Raw genomic sequence first — 17383 nt, 5'->3', positions numbered from 1 at the left:
AGAGAGAAGAGAAAAAAATGTGATTAGCATTGCTCCGTCATATTAATTAAAACACTGTGGCAGGTTCAGCTTGAGAGACTTAGTTACTAAAACCAAGGGAAGTTGCTACCCCATTTATAATCCTGACAGTGAGGCTGTAAGTGGTAACGAAGTTAAGTTTCAGATGAACTTTGTTTTTGCAGAATTTAGGCATTTTGAAGATTCTTCTGGAATACATTCAGGTGAATACATATGCATCTGCTGGAAGAACCTTTATAGTCAGGAAATAGTATTGATAAGCTACCATTCTTCCCCCTTGCAGTAGCTACTATTTGTCATTACATGTACACTGAAAACACAACCACATGTACCCTTGCATGCCCCCAAAGCTAGTCAGCATAAGTTAATCTTTTCAACAGCAGCAGCCAGCTTTTCTAGCAAAGGAATTTGCAGTCGTTGTGGTTTGGGTAAAAAGGTGGTTCATTTTACTGGTTTCTCAGTGAAAAATGTTTCATGATAAATTCAATCTTTCCTCAGAAAAAAAAATTCCCCAAATCTACTTTTCTGTGCAAAATTCGACGTGAAAGCCTTTCTCTATTGAAGCAGCCAGATATGGAGTTGTGTGGACCTGGACAAACAGTCTGAGGTCCAAGGTTAAGGATATTTATTGCTGGAGGTATTACATGCATTCGTTTCCAGGAAGAATAAAATCCAACCCATCAACAGAGGTTTTCAAATATATTCATTTACCTTCTTTTGTTTTAGGGGGATGTTTTTCTCTTTTCCCTTTTAATCCTTTTCCACACTTGGTAGAATTTGGAAGGATTTTTGCCAGGGATAACTAGCGAAGGTATACAATGTGTGAATACACAGGAGATCTGCTGGTTTCACTGCACAGACTTCAGAGAAAGTTCCTTGCGCTCTGACTTTGGCATAGCATGCAGGAAATTCCTTATTGGTCTGCCCAATGCAATAAACAGACCTCCTGCATCTAACCACATCCACACTGAAGTTTCTTAGGTGGGGTTACTTTTGCTTTTTGGGTAAAAGTTAAAGGTCCCAGGATTCCAATTCTGCACTTTCTTTAGCTCCTAAGTTTGGAATTTGTGTAGGGCTGTGTTTAGGAGTTCATGGGACTTGTGGTTTGACTTACTCTGTTTTCTCTGTACACACATGGGAAAGGTAGACAAGGTAAACAGATCCCCTATGGGGAATCTTTTGGTAAACCTCCCCTGACATCAGACTGATGGGAAAGATCAGAAGTTAGCATTTGCCTTTCGATGACTCATTGAGGACATGGCTTGTTATATTCAGTGCAGGTGAGGCCTTCAGTAACCCTGCTACTCCAGGTGTGGCCCCCAGACAGGCAGCCTCAGTATCACTAGAGAGAGGCTTTGTTCAAATGCTGAATCTCAATCCCCAACGTGGAGCTGCCAGACTAGGATCTACATTCTAACCAGTGCCCCACGTGGTTCGTAGGACGTTAAAGGAGAAGTCTGGAGTTTTGTCCATGCTAGCAGAGTGCCTGAATCCATTCCAGTAAGATCTCCATGGGAGGGTGTGAGGGAGAAAACAGGCTGGCCAGTGGAGCAAAGAGGAAGGAGAGCCAGGGAGGACATCGCCTGAGTTAAATTATGCTCATTAATTCAATTTGAGGCAGGAATGTGTGTAAATAAACGCTGGCAGCTGCGGAGGCTCTGTTTCCTGCAGGGCTCAGGCAGGAATGCAGGGGCCAGTGGCCGCCAAAACCTGACTGGGGATCAGTCAGATAGCCCTGCAACCACGAGATAATGACGGAGAAGATGGCATTATCATTATCGTATTAGGGAGGTTTTAAACGCAGAGTTAAGTGCCAAACCAAGAGGAACAGGAGAGGCTGTGCGAGGCATAGATAAAATCTTAATTATTTGAAAAGATTAAGCATGCCTGACTGTTCCCTCCTTTTTTAAAATCAGTACAGATCAGATTTCCAAAGGGGTTAAATGAGAAGGACAGTGCCACAGTCCTATGCAGCCGGTCCGAGTTTCCAAATAAATAACCTATTCAAGTCCACCTTTTCCCTATAAAATCGAGTCCGTGCGAAACAGGGCAGAGAAAATTGAGTTTTCTAGGGCGAGAGCAACTCCTATGTACCCTAAATCTGTAAAATGTTCATAGGTTTGATTTTTGGCACTTTGTGCTTGTTAACTGTTTCGGAGGCTGAGCAATCATCTCTAGTTAATATTTATTAAACCCCATGTGGCATGCTAGGCAAAGATGCTTGCCTAATCATTAAAAGATGGTTTGCATACTGTCACTTTTAGGAACTCATTCAATGTTATTTATTCCGAAGAAACATCTGCTTTACAGCTTAAAAAATCAGCCGCAAGTTCCTCGTCCCTATTCTCTGAAGGAATGGCAATATTGAGAAGAGTCCTCTTCTTTCTGGTCGTGATCCCGGGGTCCTGGGATCGAGACCCGTATTGGGCTCCCCGCAGCGAGCCTGTTTCTCCCTCTGCCTATGTCTCTGCCTCTGTGTCTCTCAGGAATAAATAAAATCTTAAGAAAAAAAAAAAAAGCTAACCAAGTGCTGGGCGCTTTATCGAATGCTTTATATATTTAATTGTCAGTCCAATTCCTATTTTAGAGATGTAAAACCAAGTCCTGGCGAAGTTAAGGAACCTACCTACCATGGTCATATGATCAGAAGGGTACCAGAGATTTGACCTTAGGCTGCAAGGGGGGGCTCCTAACAGCCATTCACCCAATGCACCCACCCAATGCACTCTTTGAATCGCCATCCCCCCTACATGCTGTCCCCCAAGTGCTGTGTGTTTCCTCTGCGCTTAGAGCCTTCTGCATAATTTTGTTATGAAAAAAACATTTTTATTATTATTATTACAAACCAAAGTGTACGCAAGTCTCTCATGCACTCGATTGTTAGGAATTTTAGAAGCGACTGGCCTAGACAAGGCTCTCAGTGAATGAGAATTAATTCCTCCTGAATGACAAGCAGTGTCTTCCACCCTGTGCCTTGTTCTGGTCCTGCAGGGGGACTCACAGGTAATTGGGCTTTACCAACTCTGAGTGGCATTCTGGGGAAAAGTGGAGGAGAGCCCTTGCCTCTCAGCTTTATCCCTTCTTTAAAAGGCTTGAGAAAAGTCCTCCCCCTATAGGCCATGGTGGGTAAAACCGGAGACCACCGTGTGGGCTGCAGCACCCACATGGAACTCCCATTAACTCGGATGGATGCAGGCTGCAGGTGTAAGTCAAGGGGACACACAGAAAAATCTGGCAAGTCATTGAGGCCTTGATTGACAGTCTTGGCAGACATACTGCTTTTAGCTCAGGATGGATTTAAACTCTGAGAGGGACAGGAAGTAATGCAAGGAGTTTTTATTTCTGGTTATTTCCTCGCTTTCATACACTGGCCTTTCTCTTGGGGGAGGGGAGAGTGGAGGCAAAAAAAGATGAGAAATCAAGTTCTTTGGGCCCATCTGTCTCGCCCACTCTCTGTGTTCTCACTTCCACAAGATTGTGGGAGGCTGGTTAGTGAAAGGACAGTGGGCATCTTGCTCTGCCCTGCTGTGAGTAGCCACCTCTGAGAAGGTGGGTGGCCTTCAGCAAACGGTACAAATTGAAGTCGAGTTGGCCTCTGCTCCCTTGGCCATCACAGCAGTATTACAGAGGGACTCCACAGATTGCCTCTGTCCTTGGGGTTTGGGGATGGCAGTTGAACAGTGTTGGAGGAAAAAAAAATCATCTCAGGATTTCACTCTCTGTCACTCACCACCCACACGCCCAGCTACCCAATATTCAAGGACTGATTTCTTTGTGGAGAAGTGCCATTCCCCTGCTCCTGCTCCCACTCTCTTTGCCTGCCTGTCTCTTCCAGTCTTTCCTGCTCATTAGCAGAATCTCAGAAAGCAGGCTATGGGAGGAAGCAAGAAGATGATTCTAAAGTCAGTGGCTGTGCTGGCTCGCACTTCAAGCCATCTTCCTTGGGAAGGTAGTGGGATCTTGTGTCCTGCTCACCTGAGCTGGGTCCGTGGTGAGCCTCTCCTGTCTGTTGTTGTTTCCTCTGGTGATATGGCTACTCCCACTCGCAAGCTCTTGCTCCTTACCTTGGCCTGAGAAAGTCCTGAGCATGCTTTGAGAAGTCTGATGTTTGAGGAATGAGGCCCAAGTCAATCAGAGCAGTCGGGTCAACAGAACTCAATTGCCCTAAGGCCTCTGCTTCTGTGTCACCTGTTGACCACCACCCTTGAGCCTTCTCAAGTCCCCGGGCCCCTTCTTCATCTCCTCTTATGTCTCCTCATCCCTTTTTCCCTGTCCTGCTGGCTGTTTACTCCGTTGAGACCAAGAGAACTTTCTGAGGAGAGGAAGGGGACTTAGCACTGTGTGGCATTTGCCTGTCTCTCCCAGGCCCTGGTCTTTGCAGCAAGGACATCAGAGAAGGTCAGGCTGTCCCGCTCCTGCTCCCAGGACTGCCTTCCCCACCCCAGCCTATAGCCGGCTTCCTTTCATCGTCATGTTTTCTCCTGTGTCTCTTTCCTGGACCCTGCTCTTCCATCCTTCCATCCTTCTGTCCTTCCATCCTTTTATCTTCCCTCCTTCCATCCTTCCACCCTGCATGAGAGGCATGATCCTTCAAGAGGGGAATGGAGGGGATCCCTGGGTGGCTCAGTGGTTTAACACCTGCATTTGGCCCTGGGCGTGATCCTTGAGTCCTGGGATTGAGTCCCACATAGGGCTCCCTGCATAGAGCCTGCTTCTCCCTCTGCTGTGTCTCTGCCTCTTTCTCTCTGTGTCTCTCATGAATAAATAAATAAAATCTTAAAAAAAAAAAAAGCGGGTAATGGAAAGGCTCATACTGTCTCTGGTAATGGTCTGAGGAACAGAATAGATGGTGGTGGCTGGTGGTAGAGTCACCTACAGCCTGAAGAGAGCAGCCCTGACCCAGAGCCATCTTAGTGGCCTGCTGTTTCCCATGATGCCATTATCTTCCGATTAGTTCTATTAGTCTGGTTTCTCTTACAGTAAAGCAGTCACAATCTGATAGGAGGGGAATTCAATCAGAGCAGGGTATTTGTCGAGTCAAGGCATTGTTTTTCTCTTTTAAAATTGACCTTTTACTGAGTCACAGGGATTGTTTCCATGCATTACTCCTTAATGATATGTTTATTTACCTCGACCCACACAATTCACTCTTGCCCTATAATAATCCAGTATTAACTTGTAATAACCAGGATGCCTGTTGAAGGAAAGGATGTTTCAAAGAAAAGCCAAGTGAATTGCAGGTTCAAAATTCCTGAGAGTAACTCTGAATAAAACCCTACCAAAGATGATGTGGGAAAAGAACTAAATTAAGAGGGTAGTCTTCCAAGGTAGCAGCACTATCTCTGCTCACTCACCATTGTTTTAAAGTTACCCTTGGTCTGAAGGAAGTTTTTAAGTCTGAAAATACCACAGTAGCTAGTTCTGAAATTGGCTGGCAAAGTTATATCATCTCTTAGGTAAGGGGTATGTTTTTATGTACCTGTAACTAATCAGTAATGACACTGAGGTTTCCAAATTACCTAATATGGCACTCACTCCCCTACAACAGAAGTTGGGATGTGGGGGTGCTGATGGAGGAATAAAGCATTTCTCACTGGGATTTAGTCATAAATCTAAATTAGCTCTTTTTCTGGAAGATTCTGAGTGTGGAAATGGTGGCATTTGGCTCAAGCTGGATTTGACTGCACATGTTTTGTGTGTTTTTATAATTAGAAGGGGATTCTGTGCTTCTGGTTTATATATAGTGCCTGTCATATGTTGCCTACCCTTTTGGCCTCCCTATTTTTTGTCACATCTGCAAGCGCAGTCTGACTTTTGTAAACAGGTCACTAATTCCAGACTAGTGGCGTGAAATACAGCTGACGTCACACATGGCCTTATATGCTCCACAGGTGCTGAATGCCAATAGTGAGAGAGGGAAGGCCCCAAGGGCTCACCCTCAAGGGGCAGGGTGCCTCCTTGGGCCACTCCAGGGAACTCCATGCCAAGCAGCAGCCCAGAGCCTGTGTGCCATCTGGTAGCTGTTGAGGGCGTTCTGAGACTCGGGACCTTCTCCAGAGGGACTGTCAGAGTTACTGCTGAGAGAGCAGAAAATTATGAGAAAAATATGATGAAGCTTCCAGTTTCTAACCCCTTAGTGTTTCCCAGACCTTGTGTATGTGGTATTGCTGGTTATTCATTCTAGAATCACATTTACAAAGAAAAAGGGAATCAATGAAAAGGGGAATCAAAGAGAAAGGGAATTATACACATTGAGAACATCTAGTCAATGATCAGACACAGAACATTTTTCCATATGCTAGTCAACTATCCATAATGTCTAAGTGATCCCTATAAATGTCCATACTGTATGATTACATCTTAGAAAGTTCAAAAACTTGCAAAACTGATTTATGCTGTTTATTTATTTATTTATTTATTTTTTGATTTATGCTGTTTAGAGGTCAGGATAGTAGTTCCTGAGTACAGGAAGGATAATCAGGAAGTGGAAATGGCATGAGGAGATTTCTGCTAAGCTTCTGGGTAGTTTGGTTTAGATTTGGGTTTAGGTTTTCATCTGAGTGCTGTGTGCAGGTACTGACTGTATGAAATGAAAAATCATTTGAGATGTACACTAATAACGTGTGCACCTTTTTGTTGTATATATATTTTACTTTGATTAAAGTTTACACTTAAAAATATGACAAGCACATAAGGAAAACTTCCTTCTTCAATCTAGCTTTCATTAATTAATAAATTCCGTCGAAATGAATGAGAAGGCAGCCACAAATCAAAGTGGGTGTTTCCATGGGCAGCCCCCTTTTTAAGATTTTTTTAAAATATTTTATTTATTTATTCATGAGAGGCACAGAGAAAGAGAGAGAGGCAGAGACACAGGCAGAGGGAGAAGCAGGCTCCATGCAGGGAGCTCGACGTGGGACTCGGTCCCGGGTCCCTAGGATCACACCTGGGGCTGAAGGCGGCGCTAAACCGCTGAGCCACCGGAGCTGCCCTTAAGATTTTAGTTTTAAGTAATCTCTATGCCTGACGTGGGGGCACAAATTCACAACCCTAAAATCAAGAGTTGCACACCCAACCAACTCAGCCAGCCAAGTGGGTCTTTGCTTTTAATAACTCTTCTCAAGTTTTGCTTTGTCTATTGGGTTTCCCAGTTTGCTTTTTTTAGCTTGCTTTTTTTTTTAACAGGATAATGATAAATAAAATATATCACTGTGTTTTTGAATCTCAGAAGAATGCTTTTGAAAAGTGTTTCCATTGCTGCTTATGCATTGAATAAATCTAAAAAAATGTAAAAAAAAATTATTTTAGTATACTGAGTTGGAAATTACCACTATTTGGATGGTAGTTAGAGTCACAGGAGTAGATGGTACTGCCCAGGGTAGATGGGCAAAGAGATTAAAAAAAAAAAAAAACCCAGAACAGAGCTCCAAGCCCCCGGGAATGCTGGCATCTATAGGGTAGGTAAATAGCCTTCTGCTCACCAGAGGTAGCACAAGTTAAGTACACAGTGTACAGTGATTACTCTATAAAGACTGCCTAAATAATTCAATCTTGTTTTCTCTGTAAAAAGTGAAATAACTTTGGGGTGCCTGGATGGCTCAGTCAGTGAAACATCTGACTTTGGTTCCGGTCATGATCTCAAGGTCCTGGGATCTATTGAGACCTAAGCTGGGTTCCCGGATAGTGGGGAGTATGTTTCTCTCTGCTCCCTCAGCACCTTCCTTGTGTTTTCTCTCTCTCTGTCTCTCTCTCTCTCTAATAAAAAAATAATTCAAAGTGAAATAGCTTTGGGCTGCTATAAAATTCCTTGTCTGAAATTTTAGGTCAGAACCAAAATAGTACCCCGACTAACAATTTAGTACCATTTCAGTTTTCCTCATGAACGGACTTTTATAATGTGCCCATAGATATTTTATATAAACTTCATGAAACGGACAAAAAAAATGTCTCTTTGTTTTCTTTATCAAGCTCAGAAAAAGCTAAAAACAAAAGGGAAGGCAACCACATATGGGCTCTGTGTGCAGCACATAATCGAAAGGATCACTGCTTGGCGAACACAGTGCATTCAAGTGTTGCTACCACACTGTTCACACAGGGCATGTATAGAGTACAGGCTCACCGGCTCTTTCTTTTGGATAAAAATTCTGTTGCAACGGGTGTGTTTCTTTCCACATGTTTATGTGAAAATACTATTTCTGAAGCTTTTTTTCCATCCACTTTAACATGGCATTTTTTTCTATGACCTCTCAAGGATTATTGCCAGGAAGCAAACACTTCAAGTTCCACTACATAATAACTTCCTTCCAACATATAAAAACTTCCTTTTTATAAATAATTGTTATTTGTAGACCATCTTCAGACAATTTTTTTATTGTTTTGTTATTTTTGTCTTATTGTTGCTTCAATTCTTTCTTCTTTCTCATTTCCGTGCTAAGACCAATGTCTATTTGTTGCTGTTAAATTTGTTTTATCATCATTGGCATATATATAAATTAAATTATTTAAAAAAGAGGGGGGGATGCCTTGGTGGCTCAGTGGTTGAGCATCTGCCTTCAGCTCAGAGTGTGATCCTGGGGTCCTGGGATTGAGTCCCACATCAGGCTCCTTGCATGGAGACTGCTTCTCTCTCTGCCTGTGTCTCTGCCTCTCTCCCTGTCTCTCATGAATAAGTAAATAAAATCTTTAAAAAATAATAATAACAAAAGGTCTCATGATTTCAGGAAGTCAGGGGCACCTGGGTGACTTGGTCAGTTAAGCATCTGCCATCAGCTCAGGTCATGATCCCAGGGTCCTGGGGTGGAGCCCCACATCAGGCTCCGTGCTTAGCGGGGAGTCTGCTTCTCTTTCTCCCTCTGCCCCTCTCCCACTTATGCTCTCTCTCGCAAATAAATAAATAAGCTCTTTTAAAAAGAAAAAGATTTCAGGAAGTTGAGAATCCCCTGGCTAGAACATTGTATGAATAAGTTTTGTTTAAATCACGATCCCCCTACCCCCTACCCCATCTTGGCTACAGGACTACAGAAATGACTTCACTTCTCTTAAAAAAGAAAAAACTCTGAGATGTGGTCTGATCATAACTCTCTTCACACTTGCTTAAAGCTCAATGGCAGATTAATAAAATATTCTTTAAGAAGAACTATTATTTTAGGCTCAGCATGAAACCTTAGCTCTTTTCCTATTGGATATTATCAATACCACTTTCACATCCTTCCTCCCTAATGCAGTAACCTCTTCTTCATTTTCATAGTGGTTGATCTTCTGGCAACACTTGACACTCATTGCTTCTAGAAATTCTATCTTTTGGCTTCTGAAACATAATCTTTTCCTATCTCTCCTGACTGTGACCTTAATATATTTCATTGGTCTGTCCTACTCCATGTCCTATCCCTTAAATGTAATTAGTCTGAAGGATTATTTACTCACCTTTTTCTTTTTTTTTTAACTTTATCCCTCTGTTACATCATATGCACCAAAGGCTTTCATTTCTAGCTAAAAATAATCAACTTCCAACTATATATCTTTAGACCAATACTTTATTGTGGCCTACAACTCAATTTACTTTGAAAATGAAGACAGATCTTTTCATCTTCTGTATCTTTTTAAATACTAATAGACTACCTGGTACATAATACATAGTAGATGGATGAAAAGCATGCTCACAACAATAAAGTTTCTAAATTTCTGTGTTCAGTTTTGTGATTTCCTTCTAAGGAAAGTAACCCTCAAACAAGGGTTTACCAGCAGAATGAATATAGATATTTCCTTTCCCTGATACTTCTGTCATGGTGATCAGCAGGCCACCATCACCATTGGTGCATTTTTAGCAAAAGACTCTGCCTATCAGACTTCTTGTGGAAGTGTATTTTAGGGACTGAGATGACACTTTGCTGCATTTTTTCCCCCTGATTCTTTTGGGACAGACTGATTTTGAACTTAAGTCCATGGAGCAGAAATGCTAAAACATTTGAGAATCTTTTTTTTTTTCCCCTAGTGGGAGCCTTTTATTGCCAGAAGTGCATATCCCATAGAGCTGAAGAAAGTCCTACGAAAGTTAGCTTTTAAAAACAAAGCTGTGTTTAAGTTCTGTGGAAACAGAAGGTATTGCTTAAAAATGACATGGCAGATGTTATGAAAATTTGTTTTAAAGCATTTCTCTCAGGTTAAGTCATGTTTGCCAAGTTATAGCCTGGAACCCATTTTGACAACTCAGCAGAGCTCCTTGGTTGAGGGTCTGCAGTGATTGAGAGTGCTGGCATTGTGCAATGGGCTGGGGAAGCGGAAATGGACTCCCATTGCTTGAGAAGTAGCCTGCTTCTCTTCCTGAGTCAATTTAGTAAAGCCAAAGAGCGATGCTGAAAATGCAAGCAGTGTTGTCTTTGAGATTTACTTTCATTTAATGAAAAATGTGTCTTAAAAGATCTTGTATATTGCTGTCACTCAAGAAAACCTGTGGTTTTCTTCAAAGTGTGTTTGAAGTTTCTTTAGGGCAAAGCTGTATCACTCTAAAATGGTCATGTTCAAGCCTACAGAATTCAGAATGGAGTGGAATTGGGTTGCTTCTTAGATCTGAACCATTTTATTCCTGCCACTACCCGCCATTACCCTTATGAGTTAAAAATTATACATGAATATAATTTACATTTGGGACTCTCTGGTGGGTTCTAACTGTGGAGAGGACACACTGTAGTCTCCAGCTCTGTACTTAAGTGTAGAAGTGTTTCTCCGGGTAGAACCAAAGTGTTCCATGCTGGCAAAAGGACAAAAAAAGCAAGAAGACAAAAGTTAAAAAAAAAAAAAAAATCCCAAGGTAACCTCTCTAACATAGATTTTGATCTGGCATTTTATTGTTGTTTGCTTGATTTTGAGGCTTCACATCCTTTTGAAAAACGGAGGTGTGTGGCCTTTTAAAATATTTCTCTTATTTTTATTAGTAGGGTGTGTTGGTTTGGGTAGCCTACCATGCAGAGCCTATCTTGGCATGGTACAGCATCTCCTTGGTTATGTGATACTCATTTTGGCTTTAGGGGTGGAATTTTCTTGATGCCTGTGGAAAATAAGTTAAAGGCAATGGAAACAACGACAGAAAACTTTGTTTTCACACACGTACCCCTTAGTGACTCCTCTTATTTCTTCCACCTGCGTTACTGAGATACTCAGGCAAATTCTGTGCATGTCTGGTGCAGAGATCTCTCTTCTTAAGGGCTAGAAGCTCACTTCTCCTCTGCAATGGTGTGTTCAGTGCTACAGGAGATTTGTACAGCGTCACAGGCTAAGTTGCCTCTGTGTGAAGCAAATAGGTGTTTTGTGTGCCGGTTGTTTTTTGGCATAGAAATGAGGACTAGATCATTAAGTGACCCCTAATTGAAAGTATTCTTCAAACACTACCCAGAGCTGAAAGCATTCAGTATTAAACACTAAGTATTAAGTGGTAGTTAATATTAGATTGGCCCAGGTTTGGGACTATTTCCATCAAGCTTGTTGGACATCTTAATCAGATATTGACTTCATACAGGTCTGGGGAAGCTTATTACTGGCAAGCATGATGCTCATTTTCCTCAGTTTGTGATGTGAATGCTGGAGCTCCATAGAGCCACAACACCTCTGGGATGGCCCACTAACGTGCCACTGTGAGCCTGTGTAAGGAGGGGCCATTTCAACCCTGCTCAGGAAGCTGCCCCTTGCTGTGTGACATGCCACAACTTACTTAACCTCCTGAGCATGTCTGACAAATAGAGGATTTAGAACCCAAGCTATTATGGATATTATGAGATAACCCATGAAAGTGTCTGGTAAAGTCCCTATGATAGTTTCTTGGTACATGGCATTTATTATGAGATTCTTCTGTCTTCACAATATCAACCTGTCAGAAATGGTTTGGGAGTAATTTTTCATCAAAAACTCTGTATGTAGCCATTCAGCACAAATTCATTTATGCCTATGATGTACCAGTTACTGTTGTAGGACCTGTAGATACAACCAAGATGAAGACAAGTGCCTCTGTTCTCATGGAGCTTCCATTCTGGTGATGTCAGGCAGAAACTAATGAATAATATATAAACAGGAGGAAAAACTGTATCATAGTTCTATAGAGAATTACAGCAAGTGACTGTGTACTTCCTTCAGATAGGGTAGAAATGGAGACATCTCAGGGGAGCCACCATCTTGCCTGGGATCCGAGTGGGAAGCAGAAGCCCATGGTGCCTAAGGTTGGGAGAGAGGTGCCGATTAGAAGGTGCAGAAAGTGGTATGTTCTAAATACAGAACAGCAGTCAGTTTGGCTGGAGTGGGAATAGAGGAGGGTGGCAGGAAAGGAAAGCATGGTGTGAGTAGTGACCAGACCATGGGGGTCTTTATAAAGGACAAAATAAGAAACTTGGATCTTAGTCTAAATGGAATGAAAAGTCTTTCAAGAGTTTTAAGCAGGAAAATTGGATGGTCTGATGTACATTTTAAAAGGTCAGCTTGTTGCTACGTAGGATGTAGGTGGTTCAATGGAAAGAGTGGAAGCAAGAAGGCCCAGGATCAATAGGAAAAACTTGGAGTAGGGTGGAGGGTGGAGGTGAGAGAAATGTATTCAGGACACATAGAACTTGCACAGGGATTGGATGAGGGGCTTAGAGAAAGGGAAGAATCCAAGATACCCTCTAGGTATTTCATCTGAACAAGGAGGAGACAGTGTGGTGCTGTTTAGCAAAACAGGAAACATTGTGAGAGGAGGGGGTTTATGGGAGAAATCGACTCTTCTCTTGTGTCCAGGTTAGCTGCTAAGACAGGAGGTCTACAGAAGAAGCAAGAGAATCTGGGAGTCTTCCTGGAGTGTGGATCTGGATGGGAGAAAGGGCTAACTCCCTGTTTGATACAGCATTGTGTGGAAGCATGACCCGTCATAGAGTCAGATGAGTAGTACGGCTAGTGTTGCGTTCGGAAGCGGCCCCGCATGTAGTGAAGGAGAAGCAGAGAAGTGAAGGGAGACAGAGAAGTGGGGACAGGGCTGGGAATGCACACAACTGTCTGAGGAGCTGTACTGGAAACACCAGCCCTGAGAGAAGAAACTCTTAGGCATGATTCTGCCAGCCCGGGTAGTTCTGGAAATGGCTGATGAATGGCCCTGGGCCAAGGGATTTCATAAGTAGACTTGGGGTAAGGGAGCCTGGGAGTTGGTTTGAAGAAGAAAAAGGAAATGGCCCAAACTGAAAGGGTCTTGCGAGTTTCCTGGGATTGGAGAATTTTTAAGTAGGGAGCTCCAGCAGCATCTGTGTATGTGCAAAAGAAAAAAAAAAATCCCTCAGTTCTTGGGGTTGAGAAGTGTTACATGATGTGTATGCCTTTAGAGTTAAATTTTATATTCAGTAGATGGCATACTTTAATGTAAAAATTGATCATGGCTATGAATACAAACTCATAGGTATATTATATGCACATAATTTAAAGTGTGCTTTTTAGAAGAAACTAAACTAGAAAGGACAAATTTTAAATTTTCATTATTTTTCCATTATTTTCATATATAAATCTTAGAAGCAAGAACAGGGCAGTTTCAGAAGTCAGTTTCTAGGTGTAAATAGGCATGCTTTAAATTTGCCACTAATACCAAAGATACCTGGCAAGGAGGGCTGAGGTTTCAAAATTAGATTAGATTTCACTCTTGAGCTTATTAGCTAAACTATAGTCATTCCATAGCCTGTTAGCTGGCAAACTATCTCCAACAGGATATGGTGATTATTTGTTAATGATCATTGCTCTGCTGACAATAGCTCATCACTGGGTGCTCAGGGGAACCACTCCTTTTAAACATGCATATAAAGACAATTTGAATGAAAATAGCATATGTACAGAGCCTATAAACACCAGCTGATCTACCAAATTGGATGATTCCCAAATAAGGATAATTCACAATAATTTAGTTATAATAATGTAGATTAGGGATCTAATTCAGTAACCAGACTAGTATTTATGGAAAAGGATAACAAAATAAAACATTCTGGGCAATCAAATGAAACAAGAGCATGGGGTTTGAAAAAAGGATAATGAAAAAGTTCACTTAGCAGGAAGGAAAGCTTGCTCAACAGATCTGCAGGAAACCATTTTTCCCACCATCATCTCTGCATTTCAAAAGGCAAACATGATTCTAGCCAGAAGACATCATCTGACTGTAAAGTCAGATGCTAATAGTCTTATCTGGCTTTTTTTTTTTTTTTTTTTTTTTTTTTTTTACTTGCAGCAAAGCTTCAGTAATATCCTTACTCCCTTCCCCAAAGCTTTGGGGGATATTGGACATTGTACAAGCAGATTGGATTATTTGTTTGAATCACCAGCATTTTCAAAATAGAAAACCCAGCTTCCACCCATAGGAATCCCCATATCTGGTGGGCAAAGAATAAATACTACGTATGGATACTTACATTTTGGATCATTTGTATTTAAAATAATCATTCGTAACTGTTTGACATGCTTGGCACATCACAACCATAACTATATGAAGTATCCATTAAAAAAAAAAAGATTCTCCAAAGTGTGTGTGTGTGTGTGTGCACACGCGCACACACATCTCTGTAGGCATTTTGCATCAGGCTAATAAAAGGTCCTCTTCCTCCATTTTCCCTTGAATGTTGAAGTCCCAGGTGCTGGTCTTCAATTTCTTCTGTCCCTCTGCTTTTCCCGTGCTTTCTTTTTTTTTTTTTTAATTTTTTTTTAATTTTTTTTTTTATTTATGATAGAGAGAGAGGCAGAGACACAGGCAGAGGGAGAAGCAGGCTCTATGCACCGGGAGCCTGATGTGGGATTCGATCCTGGGTCTCCAGGATCGCGCCCTGGGCCAAAGGCAGGCGCCAAACCGCTGCGCCACCCAGAGATCCCTTTTCCCGTGCTTTCAACCAGGGTTCTTAGTGACCCTAATCCCGTGTCCAGCTCAGACCCCCCCCCACCCCGCAAGCCTCAAGCCCACATTTACAGGATAAATTTCCATCTTTTTGACCATTTCCTCCTAAATGTCTCTTGGTCTCTAGGCCTCTCAAAAGCAACATATCCAATCACTGACTAACTCAATGCACCTCCCAAATAGAGGAGGTTTGCGGTTTGCGTATTCATGTGAGCACCAGAGGTGGGGGAAGGGGAGGAGTTGGTCAGAGCAGAACTGAAACTTGTTTCTCCTGCTATAAATCTGTTCTTGGTTTCAAGTAAATCAAACCAGGAACCCAACACTCATTCTTGACCTCTGTACAAGTGATCCTTAAGCATGGCAGTGTTAACTGTGACACAGCTTTCTGACTAGTCTTCCCCAGCCTACAACCCTTGTCTCTTTCCTCCTCAACCATAGCATTGACCTCATGACTGGTCTGGTTGATGCTTCTCTCTTCCTTCCTCATCTCAGCCCTCCCTGCAGTATGTATCCAGTCTCCATCGCTTCCCACCAATTCCACCGCTACCCACTTGGTCTCCCTACTTCCATCTATTCTCAACACGGCAACCCAAATGATCCTTTAAGAACCTAAATCACTCATGTTATTCCTCTCTTCAGAAGCCTCTGGTGGCTTCTCACCTCATTCAGAGTAAGTCCTCATCATGGTCTATAAGGCCATTCATGATCATCCTTTGCTACTGTCCACCTCACACATTCTTCTCTACTATGCTGGTCTTGTCATTCAACTATCCAAGATAAATTCCAGCTTAAGGTTTATGAACTAGCTGGTCCCTTTGCCAACAGCCCTCTTCCTCAGAAATTAGTGTCCTGGTACTGTCACCCCTTCTAGGTCATTACTCAAATTCTCACCAATGCCCTCCTCAACAACACAGTATACATGTTGTGCTACACACCCACCTTATTCTTCCCATGCTTAATTCCTATTCATGGCTCTGCTCACCTTCTGATATACCTTACAATTTACATATGTCTTTGACTTGACTTCCTATATATATAAGCTCTATGAGTCTGCAATTTTTGTCTGTTTTATTTGCTATTGGGTTCTCAGCTTAAAATATTAGGAATTAAATAGTTTCAAAATCAATGAATGAGTGTCATCTGGGAAGCATTTAAAAACACTCTTGTGCAAATTCTACCTCTGTCATATTGAATCAGAACTTCAGGATAGGAAGTCCAGAAATTAATATTTGTACCAGGTCCTCAGGTGACCCCATCCCCAGCCTAGATTGGAAGCCATTGCTGCCAGAGAAATTTCTTAAACCATAGATGGCCCCAGCTTCAAACCCTCCACGGCTCTCCATTTTCCTATGGACGCCTGCCCAAACTCCTTAAGGTGCCAGTCAAGACCCTGTGCCAATCAAACCCCTGGGGGACTTTTCAAGTGGAGACATTTGTATCTTCCCTAGCATGTTACATGCTTCATGAATATTTTCTCTGCTGAAGTGTTTTTTTTTCACACTCTCTTTGAGTGAATTGCTTCTGGTTAACATTTTGATTCAAATGTCAGTGGTTAAGTATAATATTCCCTTACACACTCACTTCTCTACAACCATCCCAATAACTATGGGTCACTTTTGTAGCTCATTGTCCACCCTATCAGTATCTTACTCTGTTAGAATTGGACAGCTTCTTGGGGCACCTGGCTGGCTCAGTTGGAGGAAGGCATGACTCTTGGTCTCAGGGTCATGAGTTCAAGCCCCACATTAGGTATAGAGATTACTTAAATGAATTAAAGTTAAAAAAAAAAAAAAACTGGACTGCTCCTCGTTAGACTCTAAACTCCTAAAAGATTACAGGGATATCCTTTGCTTTATCTTCAATATCTGACAAATTATTAGATACAGTTCTTTTATGTACCCAAACAAAAATAATCTTAATGATGTGAGATATCTATTTTGGGTTTTCTTGGTTATTCAGTAGCTAGATACTTGAACAGATACACAGAGATATCTAGACAGATCTCTGCGTGTCCAGCCCTGGTCTCTTGGTCCTGTTCTGTTACTGCCAATTTTCCACCTTCTCTTGCCCCTAATTTAATCTCTACTCTTTCTTTCAGCAGATGACTTCCTTAGGCACTTAACATTTTTATTTTATTCATTATTTATTTATTCATTCATTCATTCATTCATTCATTCAGTTTTTTTTTTAAGTAGGCTCCACACCCAGCATGGAGCCCAATGCAGGCTTGAACCCATGACCCTGAGATTGAGACTCAAGCTGAAATCAAGAGTAAGACACTTAACCAATTGAGCCACCCAAGTACCCCACTTTAAAAAGTTTTCTAAAGGAAGAGTGCCTAAGTCTGTACTCCTTTCTAAACAGATAAGATTTTCTCTTCTCCAGATTTGCTTTCTTCCTGTTCTCTGATTCTGTTGTCCATCACTTCTTGGTAGGCCTTGATTCTGTTTTAATGCCCACTCACCTTCTCTCGTATCTCTGTCTCTCTCA

General features: G+C 41.9%; 1 protein-coding gene and 1 long non-coding RNA gene across 16 annotated transcripts in view; one reads left to right on the top strand and one right to left on the bottom strand.

Annotated features, from left to right (window-relative positions):
- LOC140615803 (phospholipid-transporting ATPase IB) overlaps positions 1 to 17383 on the top strand; it is a 570784-nt gene that overhangs the window by 443353 nt on the left and 110048 nt on the right. The window lies entirely within an intron of this gene.
- Positions 11846 to 17383, bottom strand: part of LOC140615806 (uncharacterized) — a 44508-nt gene continuing 38970 nt past the window's right edge. The window contains exon 4 of the long non-coding RNA XR_012016290.1: positions 11846 to 12219. This is a non-coding gene — a long non-coding RNA (uncharacterized lncRNA). The remainder of the gene's footprint in view (positions 12220 to 17383) is intronic.

Source organism: Canis lupus, chromosome 24 (genome assembly GCF_048164855.1).
Source record: "Canis lupus baileyi chromosome 24, mCanLup2.hap1, whole genome shotgun sequence".
NCBI lineage: Eukaryota > Metazoa > Chordata > Mammalia > Carnivora > Canidae > Canis > Canis lupus.
The sequence above is the reverse complement of the archived record's forward strand: the minus strand, read 5'-3'. Positions and strand labels throughout refer to the sequence as shown.